The sequence below is a fragment of the Helianthus annuus genome, chromosome 11 (genome assembly GCF_002127325.2).
Source record: "Helianthus annuus cultivar XRQ/B chromosome 11, HanXRQr2.0-SUNRISE, whole genome shotgun sequence".
NCBI classification, from domain to species: domain Eukaryota; kingdom Viridiplantae; phylum Streptophyta; class Magnoliopsida; order Asterales; family Asteraceae; genus Helianthus; species Helianthus annuus.
In genome coordinates, this window is record NC_035443.2 from 49,784,327 (window position 1) to 49,798,547 (window position 14,221).

At 38.4% G+C, this 14,221-nt stretch overlaps 1 non-coding gene across 1 annotated transcript; it reads right to left on the minus strand.

The window, feature by feature from the left end:
- Positions 1-7,552: 7,552 nt before the first annotated feature.
- Positions 7,553-7,623, minus strand: TRNAG-CCC. Its single transcript has one exon. It is a non-coding gene; the product is annotated as a tRNA-Gly (tRNA).
- Between the last annotated feature and the right edge of the window lie 6,598 nt (positions 7,624-14,221).

Here is a 14,221-nt window from a genome sequence, read left to right on the forward strand (position 1 = left end):
TATTCTCATATAATTCTTCCTGGCTGCTTCCAAAGAATCGGCACTTTGGACATCTGTTGTTCTTCAAACATCTATTATCTAAGAAGTTTGAAGTTTGAAGACAACAGATGTCCAAAGTGCCACTTCATTCACAACACTAGAACAATCATCATCATCATCATCATCATCATCATCATCATCATCATCTGCAGCAGATCATTCACAATCATAATTTAGTCACAACTCATATAACAAAACTTCAGTAAAAATCAAAAACAAAAACACATACCATTATCAAGGGAAACCACAACTCTCCCATCAAAGAAGGTAGCACATACAACCTTTAACGATGTTGCAACAATTATATTGCAACATCGATTTTGAAAGATTGATATGTGATGGGAAGCTTCATTGAAACAACGATGTTGGAACAATGATACTGGAACGATGATTATATAAGGAGCAGTGGTTAGTTATAACAGTCCTTAGCACATGGAATTTTAACAGAGATTTGTCTACATCAGTGGATAGGCCTCATCAGTATTTAAGTCCATCAGTCTTTATAAGGAGCAGTGGTTAATTATAACAGTCCTTAGCATGATCAGCTGTTATAACAATCAGTCTTTATAATTGTATTACATCCTGTTGAAAAATAGAATTGATAAATTTAGGGAAAGTGAGGTTTAATGATGATAACCCAATGGTGGAGCATCTCATTCTACAGGTTCGATAAATTAAAGGTATTCTCATATAATGGTTCATGGCTGCTTCCAAAGAATCCGCACTTTGGAAATCTGTTGTTCTTCAAACATCTATTATCTAAGAAGTTTGAAGTTTGAAGACAACAGATGTCCAAAGTGCCACTTCATTGGATCAATCGAGGAAGAATTATATGAGAATACCCTTAATTTATCAAACCTGTAGAATGAAATGCTCCACTGTTGAGTTATCATCTTTCAACCTCACTTTCCCTAAATTTATCAATTCTATTTTTCAACAGGATGTAATACAATTATTACCTTAATTAAGATATCTTCAACTGCATCTTCTGATAAATCAACATTGATTTCACTCAAATGATCCCTTCAATTGTATAAAAAAAATACCAAAAATAAAACTAATAAAACCATCCAATATTCCCGAGTACTCACCAATAATGTGATGATCAATATAATAGCAAACAACATCAAACAACATCAAACAATAATGGCAAACAACATCAAACAATAATAGCAAACAACTGATGTTGAATACACCGTAGATGCTGAACCACTGCTGTTACAAACAGATAATACCTCGAGAACTGGAAATGAAACCCTAATTTCAGAAAGAATAATCGCTAAACATACTCAAACATCAATAATCAACAGATGTTATAGTCATATCATCACCATGAAGAAGAAAACACTTATTTCTGAACATATTCAAACATACCAGCTTATGGCAGGAATCTATACGCAGCTAAGCGGATTTAAACTTTGATGACAATCGATGACAACAACCCTGGAACCATATTATTAGATTACGAGTAGAAATTAGGATTATTGTAAATAAGAGGAAATGATGAAAGTATTTCAACTAAAAAAAAGAAGAACAAACCTTTTGATGAAGTAATCGATGAACAAAAGAAGATTTTATGGTGGCGTATGCAAGAAGATTAAGGTTTGCAGGGTTTGTGAAATTTGAATTTGAATCGCCGGAATATAGAGAGAGAAGGAACCCTGGGCATTTGTAAAGAAAGAGGAGAGGTGAGAAGAGAGATTATATAAGGAAAAGGGTAGTGGTACTGTTGGGTGGGAAAAGAGAACTGAGGATGCCCTAATTAAGTGACACGTGGCCCAAATAACTTTCATTTATTATATATAATAGACTAGAAGCAAAAGAAAATAAAATTGACCTATATATTAAAGACAAAACTAAATGAACAATAAAAAATATTGAATGAATATATTAATAAAAATAGAATTTAACTCATACTAACATCACTAATGAATGAGCTCGTATCGGGTACCGGTATCAAATTTATCAAACTGGGTGTATTCTCGGTATCGGTTTGGCACCTGTATTCATCGGTTTTTAGTGCCGTACCAGTACCGGTACCGAGCCGTACCGTACCAGATATATTCGGTACCGGTACCCACTTTTGGGGATTTGGGTAGCGGTATTTTCCGTACATGTTGGTACCGACCTCATCAGATCCTGTAGCAACGTAGCAATGTAAGTAATTGCACCGTTTAGATTACTTTTCATACACAGTAAGTAAACTGTATTTCGTTTGAATGAGGTTTTATACACACAACAACTTATTTTGCTTTATTTTTTTGTTTTTTTCTGTAATGAATGAATTGTAGCATGTAAAATTAACTTGGATATTTAGATTATTGATGAGAAAATCATATCAAATCCTTTAATCAAACCGGTATCGTATCGGTACCAAATTTACTATACCAAATCATTTTCGGTACCAATTTGATACCCACCTTTTGGCGTTTTCAGAATCGTTACTTTCGGTTCGACACCGGTCTAGCACCATACCTGTATTTATTGATTTTTACCTTCAAATACCATATCGTATTGTACCGAGCATTTTCGGTGCCAGTACCTAATTTCAATGATTTTTCGGATCGATACTTTCGGTACCGTTACCGGTACCGAGCTCATCCATATTTTAACGTGTTAGCACCGTAATAACTGAACTGAAAACAACCGAATTTCCAACATGTAGGATGCGTGGGTCCTATTATTATATATTAGGGTATTTAAAATCGTTTTTTCAGGACGGAGTGACTATCCTTTTCACGACATTTTTATTAATGTTTTGATATTCGGTATCTGCTTGCCGTTACTGACACGCGTTTTGCAGTCATTAGGCCCCGCCGCAATGTAGGACGTGTGGGTCCTATTATTATATGTTAGATTATTTAAAATCGCTTTTTTTAGGACGGAGTAACTATCATTTTCACGACATTTTTATTTATATTTTGATACTCGGTATCTGCTTGCCGTTACTGACACGCGTTTTGCAGTCATTGGGTCCCCACCGCAAAGCGCGGGCGTAAAATCAACTAGTTTAGTTAATGTTAGAAACGAGAGATTATTTAAAAGTAAAGATGATATAAATAGGATTGTTAAAACTAAAACTAAATCTCATAAAGGATAAATTCCATTCTCTAAGGCTAAATCTATTTGGACATCAAATTCCTAGCTATACGAATCGTATACTCCTATACGAAACGATTTAAATTGCCATTATCAGTCTTGATCTAGCGGTTGGTCGTATATACGAGTCATGTACGATCTAGATGAATTTTGGAAATTGAAAGATGGCAAATGTGAGTTTTATTGTTTTTTTTTTTAAATTTTAATCTTATATGTTTCGTATTTTATCGTGACGTCTCGCATCGAATCGTGTTGTGTTGTACTTTTACGTATCATATTGTGTCATATTGTTATGTATCCTATATTCTTCAACATTAATTCTAAACATTTTATATATGTGTATTATATTATATTGTATCATTGTCGTATCTTATTGTATCATATCATGTCATATCTTATTATACACTACGCGTGACCAACCAAACAATCCAAACATTGTAAATAAACATCCCAGATATAAATAAACTGAAACTGCAAATTTAACTAAATAATAAGTGTGTTCATATATAACATAATCCTAATACATCAAAATGTGAAAATAAAAAAGGACAACAACTTTCTTCCGCCTAAAGTATCTTCCGACCGGATGGGTGAAGGTTCTTTCTATTGAACACCGAAAGAGCTGAAACCTTCACCTCCCGCGCCTTGGCCCTTATCGTAAGTATCAGTCTCTTCAACGGTCTTCTCAAGGATTTTTTCAATCCCCTCCGAAGATTCTTTAACAGACTTTTCTACAGACTTTGCAACTTCCTTCTCAGCCTCCTTGGCAGACTCTTCAATGGGTTTTTCAACCCCAGCAGTCACAACCTTCTCCGTTTCAACGGGTTTCTCAACCCCAACTGGCTTCTCAGCCTCAACAACTTTCTCCGCAATCTTGACAAGCTCGCTGCGTGAAATTATACCTTCAGTAAGAGGGATGGCAGCAGAAGCAGGAACCTTCAAGCGTTGCTCAACAACCTTCTCACTTATAACCTCAAACGCACCCTCCACGTTTTCGACTGCACCAGCAGGAGGAGGAGGAGGAGGTGCCTTGGGACCAGATTTCGAGTGTATAAATCTAAACTTGGGCGGCGCCTTTTTTGGTTCTGAACATACGTACACGGTCAGAAAATTATACAAAACACTTAACAAGGGTAGAAGAATAAAAGATAAGATAAAACTTACCAGGAGAAATGGTCGACAATGATGACCCAATGTTAACCTTCTTCCCTATAACAGGCTTGCTGAAAGCAACCCTTTTAGGGATGGGCTCAGGGTTCTTGCTCGATTCCTCGCGCGCCCTCTTGGAAGTATTTTTCCTAGTCAGCTCTGGGATCGGGTCGGCTTCTAATTCCTCTTCCACAAGCATTGACGTGGGGTCGCGCCAGATAATTTTTCTTTGGAGCTTGCGCTTCCGGAACTCCTTACACCGGTAGTCACACCAGCCTTAAATTTGCCACCTATAGAATACAATTCTTCCATAGAATCAACAACAATCACGTAATCATCTAAGCTACGTTGCTGAGGGCGAGCCATACCTTTGCGCGAAGCGGCACCCGAACCAGCAGCACTCGCTTCAACCTTGACAGGGTGCACCCTTCAGCAACAATAACCTTTTTCTTCTTACTTTGCCTCTTCGGCTTCTTTTCTTCGGGATCAACCCTGAGATTGCGCAAGCTACCTGCAAACGTATACGTGGGAGTGTTTAACCCATGATCTGTAGAGGCAATAGACTCTCCGCTGGAAAGCAAGACAACATCTTCCCCGGCAGGAGTTATAGCCCGACATGGGTTCATTATATGCGCACCTCCAGTCGCTACAGGGGGTGTAGCAAAAGCTCCAGCTGGTGGGTACATGAAGTTACCCTGAATCTGGTCGTACCAAAGATCTTCACCCTCACACAAGGCCCTCACGCCCATAACCTCAGCATGCGAAACAAACGCCCAGTGATAAAGCTCAACTCTGCAGAAATACATGCAAGGAAATCCGACTCATTAGTGATAATCCATCATCCTTATAACAAGGAAAGAGATGACATTTTAAAAGGCTTACCTTGGCCATCTACGAGAAGCATGGGGACATTCCTGCTCGTGGTCGGCCATTTATCACTCATACACGCAACGACCAAAACTTGCTCACCAAACGCCTGATTAGGCAAAGATTTCAGCCTCTCGTACCATGTCGTGCCTTTTGGTATTTTCAGATTCTCCTTGGGGATCGGCTCAGGGTCACGGAACTCCATAGCAACAGGAATAACCTCTTCATGGATATAGAAGAATTTACCCTTCCAATCATGGAAACTCTTGGGAGGATTGATGAGCAACCTCTTACACCCACGAGTGGCAAAAGAATAGAATCCGAGATTGGATTGCAGCCGGTAGAAGGCGCGAAACTTCTCTATAGTAGGCTCCTCCCCCTGCGAGCGCAAGCAAAACTCAAAATGTCGTATCCTAACCATGCCCAACGGGCTGAGTTTGGACACACGAAAATGGTAGTATGATAGAAGCACGACGAAGAAATTGGTGGCAGGTAACTAGAAGTTACCTTCACCAAAGAAATCCGAAAACAAGCTGATATACCCCGGTGGTGCATCAGCGGTGGTCTGGCCCTTGGCCGGATACCGAGCATCCTACTCGGCGGAGAATTGATGGCCTCGAACCACTTGTTCGAATGAGGCCTCCTCCCACTTCAGTGGTGGCATACCACCACCAACTTCCTCGACCTCTACGTCTTTTTCACGATCAGACACTTTGGAATAATAAAGGTTGTGAAGAAATTTGGGAAAAAAGATGTAGAGTTCTTGATGATTCCTGGAAATCTCGATGAATACTTGAAGATTTTCAAGAACAGTTTGAAGGTTTGAAGATTCAAAAGATAAACGAGAGAGAATTCGATGGAAAAGTGGTATCTGCTTCGATTCTTCACCTATTTATACCCATCGCATTTAATCCGATGGGTAACCGCGCCGGACAAATGGGGCGCGTGTCCAATAGGAGAACGACGCGTCGGGCGGCAAAGGCGGTGTGACGGTTGCCACGCGTGCGTGTGCCTCACTCGCCTGATACAAGACGAAACGACGTGACTGACACAGTGACGCCATGCCTGCTACTGTGTCAGCGGTCACATCAAACGTCGCATTCGCCACCAACCCGTCAGAGTTTGTTCTTTTCAAATTTCAAGAACTTTCCCGCGCAAATGCATAAGATAACTTCACAGGTAAGCTAAATAGATGTGTCGCTTAAGTCTTATACAAACACATGCGCGCCAGCTTTTCTAGCACACTTGTTGATTTCTTTAAACACATGATTAAAGCGCAGACACTTAACTTTTATTTCTAGTCCAGAGCTCCAACCATTTTGCCTCGCGCATGGAAGTAGCACTGGACTGGGGGGACTTGAAGGGGTATGGTCCCAAATCATGCGCCGACCAAGTGAGACAACCTCACGTCGCGCGCGAGACCATACCTAAGACAATCCGAAATAACAAGCCCCTCGACCATGCGCCGACTGTATAGATGTTTCCAAGGTCTCGCGAGGGGTCAAGAGAAAGATGAAACCATTTCCGACACTTAGTTCCTTTGACAAAAGACCTGGCTTCCTTGACCTTGCACCATGTATCTATGTCGTGCGAAGAGTAGGAGCGCAGGGCAACATCAGACAAGTACAAAAGGTACAAGTGGCAGTACAGTGGGCCAATAGGCGCTCAACAGGCTGTATCGGATCATGTTGCACGATGAACAATCGTGCAGGGGACAAGAAGTACACAAGGACACATACGTGGCACCAATCAGCTTGCGCCGACCACTGTCCCAGGATCTCCACTCAACCGCTGTTGACAGACCAGACAACAAGGACAACTGTCAAGACACATTGATCCATTCAATGTGCGCCAACTACCCTCTCGCAAATATCCCAAGGCCCATCAGCCCATCTCCTTCACAAATCACATCGGCTATAAATAGAGGACTTCATCTCCAGGTTCAAGGATTGCTCTCTTGCTCTCTCACTTTATACACACACTATTATCCTCAAAACCGATACTTATTCTTACGCCGGAGGGTGGTTACAAGGAGAACCCCCATATTCTCCTCCTTGTAACGAGCTTACGGTGTGTTGTTAGTTTTGCAGAATCTTCATTGTTGATTAGACGAGACGAAAGAAGATTAACCTTAATTATCCAGGCACAAACCACTTAATTAGTTTGGTGTTTCTTCAGTAGTCAAAATTTTGTACACATAACAAGGCCATGAGGAGGGGGTTGTAGAACTAACAATTAATTTAAAAAACTATATAACAAACTATATCACTTAATCAGGATGATGTGTCTGGGTTAAAAATTCAATATGTAGTATAGATTGGAAGTGTGAACATTCATCCTAAGAAAACGACAATTGCATCTTTCGAATCTGCTTAGCTTAAATTAGTAAAAATAAAACTGCGCATCCGGGGAATCGAACCCCGGTCAGTACCGTGGGAGGGTACTATGATACCACTACACTAGATGCGCTTGGATGTCACTTTACAGGTTTTGATAAAATATATTAGAATTTGTCCAATAAGAACTAACACATGCATTTTAATGTCGAGTGGTAATCCGGTTTCCTTGGCTTATAATTTTTTGGTCGAAATGGCAATTAAACTGAATTTTCAATATATTCAAAACCGAAAACAGAATTTGAATTCGGTTCGGTTTCATTTTCAAACTGAAAACTCAATTTTTAACAAGGAGGGTATTCATCGATTCGGGGTCCTCGGTTTTTTAACTGGCTAAATATATGAATTCAGATACCTCAGTTAACTGAACTGACTTTCTTAAAACTGAGAACCGAGTAACTAGGTATGGTTTCTCAATGGTTTTGATTCAGTTCGGTTTCATTTTCAAACTGAAAACTCAATTTTTAACAAGGAGGGTATTCATCGATTCGGGGTCCTCGGTTTTTTAACTGGCTAAATATATGAATTCAGATACCTCAGTTAACCGAACTGACTTTCTTAAAACTGAAAACCGAGTAACTAGGTATGGTTTCTCAATGGTTTTGATTCAGTTCGGTTCGGTTTAGTATTCGATTCAAAAGATTTGTAACCTAATTGGTAAGACTTTTTAACCATAAATGGTAAGTGATATGAACAGTAGCATGGATCCAACGTTCAACAAGGAACGTTTATATATTAACGTGAAAACCATTCCATATAACATAATTAATTTATAAATGAGATTACACTCTAGCTATAATTTGTGGAGAGCCTTATACACTAGTTACAAGTGTATGAACTATAAACAGATATTAAACCTAGGTGATGTAACCGGCATACCCTCATAATTCAAGTTTTGAGTTTCTTAATTTTTGACCTTGCATTTTTTTTTCTTGTTTGACATCTTTGTATAACATAGTATTTTACAAAATAGTTCCAGAAGAACATAAACTTGCCTACATTTTGAATGTTGGTGAGTTTCAACAATGAACATAGAAAACGATAGGTAAATGTAGAGTTTGATTGTTTAAATCTTTACAAATAAAGATTTGTAGCTCACAAAAATCAGTACACAATATTATCGATACTAAAATTTAACTAAAATAAAAACCAAATACCGGTTAGTACATCGGTATGGTATGGTACCGTTAAAAGTCAAGAATAAGTACTCTACCACATAATACGGATATCGAACATGAGCTAAATTCAAAACCGAATATCGTACCGTATATGTAAGGTGAGTACCGATATGGTGTGATAATGGTACTGGTAGTCAGTTATGGAGAATAACATCAAGCTCAAGTGTCTTATTTTCATGGATTCTTTTATGTCTAAGTGTTAGGCACGAAATCCCCTGCTAGAGTAGGAGGAGTTTGGGAGTTATCCGACATAACACACCGCCCCAAGAGGGCATTATAGGGGCGTGAAGGGCTCTCCGTGAGTGTGTTCATAAACATTAAACATGTATGTTTAAGTATGTATGTGTATTTCATTTCACAAGTCAACCCTTTCCACAACAGATAGTGTAAGTGTACACCCATTAGAACTAGGATACCTATTGTTGCTACAACAAATACAAGACCGAGAATAGTAACGATATCTCCGGGGTAAAATGGTTCAAGGTTTCGATTAGCCTAACGCAGGTCGTGGGGTCTCCCCACGTTTGTAGTACGTGGAGTTGGATAACTTTGTTATTGTTATTTTAAATTCTGGATTGAAGAATATTCAACCCAGAATACTTGTGCTTAGTGAGATTGTATTGTTGCGAGTGAAGAATAAAACATGCAAGAAGCAAGTTCTAAAGGTGAGAAGTGAGATCAGGAGTGTCTTGGTTGAATGACAAGGAGCTGTCATTTATAGAGGAAAGGGTTATCTATAAAGAGAAACCTTTGACTAGTGATCCATGACTGCAGTGGAGGGCTTGGCCTTTTTGGTAGGTTAAAGGCTCTGGACCTGCGGGTAATAGAGTGCACTCTCCCACATCCTCCTGTTGCGGCTGGGTAGGAGAGTCCACACGTAAAGTGTGATGTGACCGGACATTGTTTCGTTCCTTTTGTTGTTCACGACAGTTGATTATTTACGAACCCTTTTGGCCTTCAACCTTTTAAGCTATTTTATACTCTAATCAGTTTACTAAGCTTTGAGCTACCCACGTCATCAGCCCCCCAAGTCAGAGGTATTTGGGGTGTAAGCTCAAATGCTTCTGACTTTTGTAGAATACTTTTATTGCTTAAAGGCTTCAAGGCTTGAAAGGATACTGGGCGGTTGAGCTTTTGGATTTAAATTTCGAAATGACAGTTGATGTGATTGATGGTAGTTTTACAGGCGGCGGTTTTTAATACCCTAGGCAATAATAATAACTTCCAGACTTCATTTTAGTTTTTCTTTATCACAAAAAGCCCAACTCTTCACATTTCTCTCCAAGTTTCATCCATTTCTTCCTTTCTTTAATCCAGGTTAGTTTCTTTTTTCATTTTTCTCTCTGTTTCCCTTCGATCATCTTTCATGGGTGCTAGGAAAGATCTGTCAGTTAGTTATTCTCGCCTCACTCAAGAGGAAGTTGAGGCTTTCTGCAAAGAATGCAATCCGGTGGCTCCGTGTTTGGACAAGTCGATTGATCAATGTCCTTCTGGTTCGATTGCTCTTTATTGCCATCATTTCGAATTTTCCAACTTGTGTTATCCATTTTCCATCTTTGTTCTTAACATCTTGGAATATTATCGATTGCTCTTTATTGCCATCATTTCAATGTGTCTTTCTAAACTTGCTATCTTGTTTATCTAACATGGAAACATGTCTATTGAAGGATATTATATGTGGATTCGACCGCCAAGGTACACGAACTCTTCGAGTATTCACATATTTGGGTTCGTCGTTGGATTATATGACATCTCAGTTAACGTCTCTATTAATCGGCCATCCCACCCGTAAAGATAGCCCTAACTGTTTTGGCTTCTTTTTCATCCAAGATGATTTAGAAAAAAAAAAGTGCTAACAAACAATCTATGATATTATCTAGGGTGGGTAAAGAGTATGTAGGCTTTGAAGAAATTTCGAAACACATTGTTCTTATTCAGTTATCCGTGATCTTTAGCCCTCCGTCTGGAATTATTATCAGAATTGATTCAGATCTTAGAATGTCCGAAAATCAGATTGAACGGGCTCGACAAAAGTTTACTTCTGTCATCGATGTGATGTCAACAGTCTCAACGATTGTAGCCTAGGCACCTGCCTCACTCACCAAACTCTTTCTAGTAAGAGACTATGCAGAGTGCCAACATAAACATGATATGCATCCTGCTTTTGATTTGGGATGCAGATTTGCACTTTTTAGAAAAAATATGATGGATTTAGAACAAGACACAAAACAACCGCTTTGTATGATGAAATAAGCCTCGTGGATGATAGATACACGCCAGACTCGTCAGATTATGTTCCACCTACAGTCGGCAAAGCACTTTTGGATAAAATATTTTCTTATGCAGCTGATACTTTGGAGAAATGTGTTTCAGACATTTTGAATTATGTAGAGTTGGTTGTTATTATGGTCCTAATGGATCATTAAAAGGAATATCAGCAATTGAATCCATACTTACAAATGTTGGTAAAATGTGGATTGAAGATTTGGATAAGAACTTTAGAAAAAAAAAAACTAGGACTTTAGAAAAAAACTGGAGGAGCTTCTTAACCTTGAAAAAAGTTTTATCTACACATACAAAGAAGTATCACACGAAAGTTAAAGAGATGAAGATGGTTAAGTTTGTTATCCCAGAAGGGAATCCTAAGAGGAGAAAACATTAGGGTGTACCACCTAAGAGGATATCCTCCTAGCCTGCTTGAAAAGGCTTTTGATTTGAGGAAGCGGATGACTGGGTACTGGAAGTATACTATTGAGAGATTGATTGACAATTGTATGCTAAATTAAGTATACTATTGAGAGACTCCATTAAGAGATTGATTGACAATTGTATGCTAAATTTCTATGTTATTAGGGGATTCAAAGGATGGTGTATAAGCATCTTAAGTAGATTGACGCAGAGAGTAATATGCTACAGTCTATAGAGTATAAGGTGGGGTACGATAAGGCTACTCTGGAATATAGGATTGATTATCTTAAGGGTGTGAGAAAAAAAGGTTAGTCTAAATATACCCCAATTTTTATTAATTATAACTCTATAAAAACATCACATCAATCTATAACTTTTGTTTTGTTTTTAGTCTATTTTGTCTTTTTCTAATCTTTTAATTAATATTTATTATTTACTTTTACTAACTAATTCATAAATAATGTATGCACTTTTTTATTGGTTGTTATTACTATTAGTATTATTAGTAATAATTTATTATTTATTATTAGATTTTAGTTGTTATTATTTATCAAATTAAATTATATTTATAGTAGAATCTATATAAAAATACGTACCTTCTTACAAAATTATTATCATTTAACAGTTTACATACCGAGTTTAATCTATAACAGAATATGTAGCAGGCTGTGCTATCCAAGAATTATACATATTTTGACGTGATTCAAATATATTCTCCTAGCCAACTGCATCAGTTTCTCTCATTAATTTTCACATGTTGTTTTTGTTGCCAATTGGGTATTCTCCTTGCAATTCTACCATTATAAAATGGTCACCATTCACGTATGCGATTTAAATATAATTTTTTAAGGAATTGGTGAGGGCCTCTCCAAAGAGAAAAACAAGTCGAACTGTTTCTATTTTCTTTAGATAAAAAATGAACGATTATATTAAACTTGTTCGCAATCAAGAATCCTGCCTCTGGCATACTCATCCAGTGTTTATGCGGTGCACCCCCGACCCTGACCCAGCCAAGGACGTAAACACATTTTTGAATCAGGCACAGAAGGCCTTAGTGTGCTTATTTCTAAACTGTAGTAGCCCTTCCATCAATGATCTCCGGATAAATAACCATTCATCTTCACCGTACCCGAGAGCAGAAGCTGTCGCCCGAAACCCACAATTTTCATCACCTAACACGTTATGTATGCATGCAACATACGCATCGAAGATTTTTGGAACTAGATCAATATATTCGTGTATCAATTGTGATGTTTGATCTTGATTCAACCCCATGAATTCTAGCACGACGCACTTGTAGGGTTGGCGAAAGAACTTTATCCGACAATATATTGGTTCAACCCCATGAAATCTTAACCCTGTGTGTTTAAAAGGTTGGCAAAAAAAAGCTTGTCCGTCAGTATCTTGGGTCATGAATAGACTTGGTTCACTAGGACTTGGTAGTTCACAAATAGACTGGTGTAACCCACATTTTCATCACAGTCCGTGATCATTTTTTTTTTGCGTCAATATCTTGATTATGAACGGACTTGGTTCACCAGACACTTGGTAGTTCACGTATGGACTAATCTAACACACAAAATCATTATGGTTCCTTAATGAACTTTGTGTAGCACCCTCTGGATACCCATATGAACTATGCCTCAAAGGCTCTTGAGTGTAATCATGCTCTTGGGATGCACCAAAAAATAAAAAAAAATATTTTAATATTACTTACACTTTGTAAAATAACTAGTAAATAAGCACGCGCATTGTGGTAGGAATTCAGTCAATATTGGTTTGGTTCATTATGGTGTCGGCACTCGCTATAGTAACCGGAAGAGAAAACCTAAAAACTAAAGTCATAATATGACCCAAAAATTATTGACACTTGTTATACATCAATCAAAAGCTATAATATCGTTACCGATACGTGTAACGCCTGCGTCCCTAGACTTTTAGCTAATTGTCACCTTTAGCCCCTATACTAGGTGATATGTGATACTTTTGATACTTTGTGAATCTAATACTATGATTCTTGATACTTGGAAACTATGAAACTATGATTCTTGATACATGATACTTGGAAGCTATGATTCTTGATACTTGGAAACTAGGAAACTATGATTCTTGATACTTGATACTGGGAAGCTATGATTTTTGATGCTTGGAATCTAGATTCTTGACTCTTGATACTTTGGTGCTTGACTCTTGAGGCTCGTGAAACTTGAGACTTGGTTGAACGAGTGACTGGAGTCTTGCCACTGGTGGAAACTATGGAAACTTTTGTGTTAATGATATAATCTAGTTATGTGATACTATTACCTAATAATACGCAACGCAACGCTTAATCCAACTCGCAAATCGAATCAAAGACGGGAACGCAGAAAGGATGGGATTGGCCGAATGGCAATCATATCGGATGACCATCCGATCAGATTACCAACCAATCGGATGGCCATTCGACCGAGCTGCCATCCGATCCGTACACACAGCCTCACACTCTGTCCCTCACACTATAAATAGGCCTGTCACATCATTCTCACTGATGTGACAGCCTCACTCGATCCAGACGCACGCACTCCTCTTTTCTTCTATTTCTCGACGATTTCGGTACGTTTTAAACTAGATTCTTGTACATCTTTGATCCACGCGTCATTCTCTACATGATTCTCCTTTGAAATCTCACTTTTCACCGTGAAATCTCTAAGATTTGAGCTCTTGAAGGTGATGTCATCATGGCGGTTTGTACCAAACTGTTGTGTGATGTCATTCTAGTCGAGATCTAGCTCAGATGAAAGGAATTTCATGTGTTTTACATCGAAT